This window comes from Elephantulus edwardii, unplaced genomic scaffold, assembly GCF_000299155.1.
Source record: "Elephantulus edwardii isolate Elephantulus edwardi_28Jun2011 unplaced genomic scaffold, EleEdw1.0 scaffold00038, whole genome shotgun sequence".
In the NCBI taxonomy this organism is placed as follows: Eukaryota; Metazoa; Chordata; class Mammalia; order Macroscelidea; family Macroscelididae; genus Elephantulus; species Elephantulus edwardii.
In genome coordinates this window covers 8962716-8969324 of record NW_006399788.1, presented here as the reverse complement: position 1 = coordinate 8969324, position 6609 = coordinate 8962716, and positions in this window count along the sequence as shown.

Genomic DNA, 6609 nt, shown 5'->3' with positions numbered 1-6609 from the left:
AGGGACAGCGCAGGAGAGGAAGGCCCTCTCTGAGGTGGATTGATTCAGTGACTGGGATAATTGGGATGGGAGTGTCGGAGACAGTGCTATTGGCACAGGAGAGAGCGGAATTTAGGGCTGTTGTCCATAGGGTCGCTATGAGTCGCAGGCGACTCGAAGGCACATAACAACAACAGCAACAAACCCCATATCAATTCATTATCAGATCCCCTTTTGCTTCTTTGATCTATTGTCACTCAAACACATGTGCCTTTTCCCTTCCTCTGCTACCATTCAAGTCAAATTTATTTAATCTATTGTCTGAGTTATTTTCAATTACTTCATATGCATATAAAAGTTGGGCAATAAATAAGAAAGATCAAAGAAGAGTTGATGCCTTTGAATTGTGGTGTTGACAAAGACTATTTAATTTTAAAATTTATTTTGGAATAAATAAAGTCAGGGTGCTCTTCAAAAGCAATGGCAGTGAAATGTTATCTCTCATAGTTTGGATATGTTATTAGTAGGAGTCAGCTTCCGCAGAAAGATATCATGCTTGGAAAAGTAGCAGATCACTGAAAGAGAGGAAGGTTTACAATGAGATGGATTGACATGGTTACTGCAACAATGAGCTTAAGCAGTGTAGAAATTATGAGGATGGTGTGTCAAAACAAGCAGGGTTGCATTCTGTTGTACACAGGGTCACTATGAATTGAAGATGACCCAATGATACCAAACTAAAAAAAATTCAAATTATTCATTCTCAATCTCTCCACTTTTCCAATTCATTCTCTCTAAAACAGCCAATATAATATTTTTAAAACACAAATATAAGTCCCAGATTGAAAATATTCCATTGACTTTTCACCAGACTTAGAATCTGCAGTACCAGTCATGGTGTTTCACCCAGATCCCTTCAGAACATGTTAGCTGTTTTCTTAGCTGCTGGTAATATAGTAGTTGATAGTTCTCATCTGAGTCTATCTTAAAAATCCATTCTCAGATAAAAAGTCACTTGACCAAGGCCATTCTCCCAAGGGCAGCCTTAATTCAACCACTGCTTAACTATTGATGTGGGAGCTTAAAAACTGTACATCTTTACTTACACATGGACTCTGAAGGGACTGTTCTGCTGGCTTTGAGAATAAATAAAATAGTTACAAATTCATCATTTGTAATATTCAGTGATCAATCATGTAACTGGAGTTGTATCTAGAAAGCGTCTAGAATGTATGAGGGACTGCAAAAAGAACACACAGATCTATCCTAGAAGTACAGCCAAAGTATTCCTTAGATGAAAAGTTGGTGAAGAAGAATGATAGATTTAAAAAACTAAAACTACAGACATCTCTTTGTGTTGGGATGAAGTAAAAGGAAGTGGTGTGGTCAATTCTAATCCATATGCCCTTTCTATAATAGTGAGTGTGGCTAACATTGTTCTGGCTCTTCTCCCTGTATCTGACAGGTAGACATAGAATACGAAAATGAAGCAGTTCATTATAGCAAGTACAAAAATGAAGCAGTTCATTATAGCAAGTCTTCTTTTAAAATTAAGATTCATTAAGCATATCAGAATTTAAATACTATTTTAGAACATAGTATTTTTAAAATTGTGACTTCAGTAAAATTTACATTCTTTTACTGATACACCTTTTTCTCCCTCCTCCTCCTCCAACTCACTTCATAGTACATGTCTTATTCTAGATTGTCAGTTAATATGCACACAATGTCTAATCATACATTCCCTTAAGATAGTCCCATCTTTCTCCCATTCCCCTGTGATGTTTATCATCTATTCATTTTTTGTCTTCCTTCCTCTCTCCCATGTTCATCAGTGTGTGTGTGTGTGTGTGTGTGTGTGTGTGTGTGTGTGTGTGTGTGTTCAAATCTAATTTGACTGGTAAAGGAGGAGATTGTCCCTCCTTCTTCAGCAGATCATCTGGTGGATTTGAACCACGCACCTCGGGGATTGCAGTGCAGTTTCTTGCCTCTAGGCCACCAGATCTCCCTTATCTACTCTATTTTTATTACACTGATCCTATGTAGTATTTGTCCTTTTGGGACTAAGACATTTTACAGAGCATTAATGTATTCCAGACTCATCATGTTGCATAGTGTTTTACAAGTTCATTATTTTTCAGTGATGTATAATATTCCATTGTGTACCATAGTTTTTCTACCCATTAGATTGTTGCCAGGCACCTAGGCTCCTTCAATCCCTTCACTGTTGTGAATAATGCTTCAGTAAATATGACTGTACATGCATCTCTCTGAATTATGGCTCTGGTTGCTTTAGGGTATAGTTCCAGTAGTGGGATAGCTGTGTCAAATGGTATTTCTATTTCAACTTTTTTAGAAAAGCCCCAGACTGCCTTCCATAGTAGTTGTACCATTCTACATTCCCACTAACAGTAAATGGGACTTTCAATCTTGCCACATCCTTGCCAGCATTTGTTGTTTGCTGCCCTGCTGAACTTTGCTATTGTTAATGAAGTGAGATGATAGCTCATTGTTGTTTTGATTTCCATCTCTTTGATAGCTAAGAATTTTGAACATTTCTTCATGTGTTTGTTTGCTGGTCATCTGGATTTCCTCTTTGGTGAAGTGTCTATTCATATCTTGTGCTCATTTTATGAACAGCTTATTTGTTTTTTCGTAATCGAGGTGCTAAAGTGTTCTAGAAATTTTAGATATAATCCTTTTTTCAGATATGTCATTGTCAAATGTGTTTTATGAGTTTATGGGCTTCTTTTTTTCCCCTTATTGGAGAAACTTTTGTATAAAAATATAGTTTTCTATATTAAGATTGCAGCAAGTTTTGTTCTACATAGACAAAGTCTTTAGCAGTATGTTAATACAGCACACAGCAAGGGGAAAAAGATCCTCACCACTGGACTGAAAGGTCCATGATAGATGAAGACCATGACAGATAAAGAAAAGAGTGAATTTGTTAACTATTTCGTTTTACTTCATTTTATAGCCACATTAACACCCATGGTAGCAGTGGTCAAAAAACCAAAAGATGTGTTACTCTGGCTAAATCTACTGGCAAAGACCTCTCCAAAGTGCTAAAAAGCAGGGATGACAATTTAAAGACTAAAATGTCTCTGATCCAAACAATGGTATTTTCAATTGTTTTCTATGCATCTAAAAGTTGTACAATGAGTAAGGAAGGTCAAAGAAGAATCAATGCCTTTGAGTTGTGGTATGGTGAGAAGTATAGACTGCCAAAGAACAAATAAATCTGTCTTGGAGAAGGTGTAACCAGGGTGCTCCTCAAAGACAAAGATGGTGAAACTTCCTATCATATACATTGGGTATATCTTCGGGAGGGTCTTGTTGTTGTTGTTGTTTGCCATCAAGTTGAGCATGAATCATAGCAGCCCTATGAACAAAAGGCCTGAAGCCCCTCTACAACTATCAACATTTATCAATGTTCATAGAGTTTCCAGAGGCATGTTGTTTAGGAAGTAGATGCCGCTCTTACTTCCAAACCTATCATAGAATGTTATTGGTTGAGTTGCCTGTGATGCATAGTGACCTTATTTATGTACAGCTGCCTAAACCCTTCCCAGTCTCACTGAGTTGGACACACCAACCCCTGTTACTCTAGTCACTGTGTCAATCCAGCTCATCCAGAGCCTTCCTCTCCTGCACTGGTCGTCCACCCTTCCAAGCATGATGTCCTTCTCCAAAGACTGATCTCTTCTGGCCACATGTCCAAACTATGTGAGATGGAGCTTCAAAGTCCTTTCCTCCAAGGAGATACTTGGTCTCACCCTCTCCAAGACAGACTTATTTGTTTTTTTGGCAGTCCATAATATGTTCAAGACTCTTCTCCAGCACCACAGCTCAAAGGCTTCTGCCATCCTTAGTCATTGTCCAGCTCTCTGAAGTATAACAAACAATTAAGAAGATCGTGGCCTGGATTGCTCTTCAGCAACCTGGAGAGATCCATGACAACAGATTTTCCCAATGCAATTTGTCTTTTGATTTTCTCAAAGCTAGTGTTAAGAGTGTCGATTGTGGCTCCGAAAAAGCTGTAATTGCTAACAACCTCAATCTCTTCTCCATGTAATACGGTGCTGATAATTGGTCAAGCAGTGAGAATCTTTGTCTTCTTGATGTTAAGCTTCAATCCATATTGAAGACTACAGTCCTTGACCTTTTGCAGCAAGTGCTTCTGGTCTTTTTCAGTTTCAGCAAGCAAGGTTTTTTCATCTGCATATCGTAGGTTATTAATGAGCCTTCCCAATTTTGATGCCACACTCCTCCTCATAAAGCCCTGCTCCTGAACGATCTGTTCTGCATACAGATTGAAAAGGTATGGGGACAGGATGCATCACTGACACACTCCTTTCCTGATTTTGACCATGTAGTGTTTCCTTGCTCTGTTATAAGGACTGCTTCTTGGTCAAAGTATAGATTTCTTATAAGTATGATCAAGTGTTCTGAGACTCCCACTTTTCTCAAGGTTAGCCACAATTTATTGTGATCCACACAGTCAAATGCCTTTGTATAGTCAACGAAACACAGATAGACATTCTTTCTACCCTCTGCCAAGATCCATCTGAGATTTGCAATAATATCCCTAGTGCCACAACCTCTTCTAAACCCAGCCTGTGTTTATGGTAGGTCTGTCAATGTACTGTTCAAGTCTTTTCTAAGTAATCTTCAGCAGGATTTTGCTAGTATGTGATATTAGTGATATTGTTCAATAATTTTCACAGTCTGTAGGGTCACCTTTTTTTTTTTGGAGTGGGAATAAATATGAATCTCTTTCAGTCAGTTGGCCAAGTAGTGTCCTCCAGATGTTTTGGCATAAATTGGTGAGCACATGCAGGGCAGAATTTGCTTGCTGAAATATGTCAATTGGTATTACATCAATTCCTGGGGCTTTATTCTAGTCCTTAGGAAAAGACATTATACTGGGAATGGCAGAGGGTCAGAAAAAGAAAGGACTGACACAGTGACTGTCACAATGTGCTTGAAGATGACAGAGGTCATGTGGATGGCACCTGACAGCACCAAGTTCCTATCTGTTGTTCTTGGAATGGCTATGGGTCATAGTCAACTCAATAGTACCTAACACCACCCACATCACATATTACAACTCCAGAAGACACCAGTCACATTGCATTGTGCCCTGTAGTAAAAACCCTGGGCTTTTAATTTAACTGATGAACTCCAATGTAACTTATGATTAAGTATTTAAAATCTCAAGATAAGTCAGCAAATAGATGTCTAGATATATTTCCTACCAGGCTATGTAGCTAGAAAACTAATAGAGAAATGTGAATCAATCAAGAATCACTCTGCGACACTATTTACAAAGAAAGCAAAAGTTGGTACATCAATATTCATGAAGGCAAAATAATAACTATTGAGTTTTTTGCTGTATTTATGCTGCCAGTACTAAGAGACATATGAAGAGAAATTGCAAACCAAAGATAAGCTATAGATACTTCCAGAAGAAATCTCAGTCAAAGGAAAATTTTAGAAATCAATTAGATGCGAAAGAAGCAAGTTTGCTGATCTATACTAGAAAGTAGTGAATGTGGGAAAGTTGAGGAGTCAAGGAAATCCCTGAGCGGCACAGTTAGTGTTTTGAACTGCTAAACAAAAAGTTGAGAATGTGACATCTTCCCAAAAGACATCAAAATAAAGGTCTTGAGATGTATTACCAAATAAACAACCATAAAAAGCCTTTGGAGTATAGTTCTGCTCTGACAAACATGAGTTCACTCATGACACATGAGTTGGAGCCAGTTCATTGACTACCAGCTTATAAACTCAATAAAGTTAAATATGAAGAAATGCTGCAGACTGTCCCCTAGATCTACAACCTTTTTAAAATTTGTTTTGTCTTCTCTAAGCCTTCTCATAGCTAGAGAATGTGGACAGGCTATAAAAGTAAACATATTACATTCACTCATTGAAATATACATTCTGGCTTGTTTACAACCAAAAGGTTACATTCTTTTTGATAAAGAAGTAGAGTATAGGGTTTTTTTTATTATTTTTAATGCAAATAACCTGAATAATGACCTTAACCATTCTCTTTTATGCCAAAGGCAGACTGAATGCAAAAAAGTCATCTGTAATTGATCGAAACAGGTTATCAACTACCCATATCCCCCTAAGACAAACATCTAACTGTGACAGAGTCTGGACCTTATAAAAGGTGGCTTATCCATGGTCCCAAGAAAAGGAAAATGACCCACAGCCATTTTAAAATGGTATAAATGAGTTCATAGTAACTCCAGAGTAAACATTTTTTCAAGTCATTCATCAGAAATGTACAACCTTGAAACTATGGAGAATAATTTCTTTAAGTACATATACAACTGGATGATCATTTCTATAAGTATTTCTACACTTACTTTAACTCTTGAGATCCATTGGACATGGCTCTCATCTATATTTGTAAACTTTCAAGTTTATACTGTCCTAGTTGCATTATATCTTGCTACTTGATTGCTATTATGTTGTTGTTGTTATGTGCCGTCGAGTCGCTTGCGACTCATAGCGACCCTATGTACAACAGCCCTAAATCCTGCTCTATCCTGTGCCAATTGCACTGCTTCTGACACGCACATCCTGATTACCCCAGTCACTGAATCTATCCAC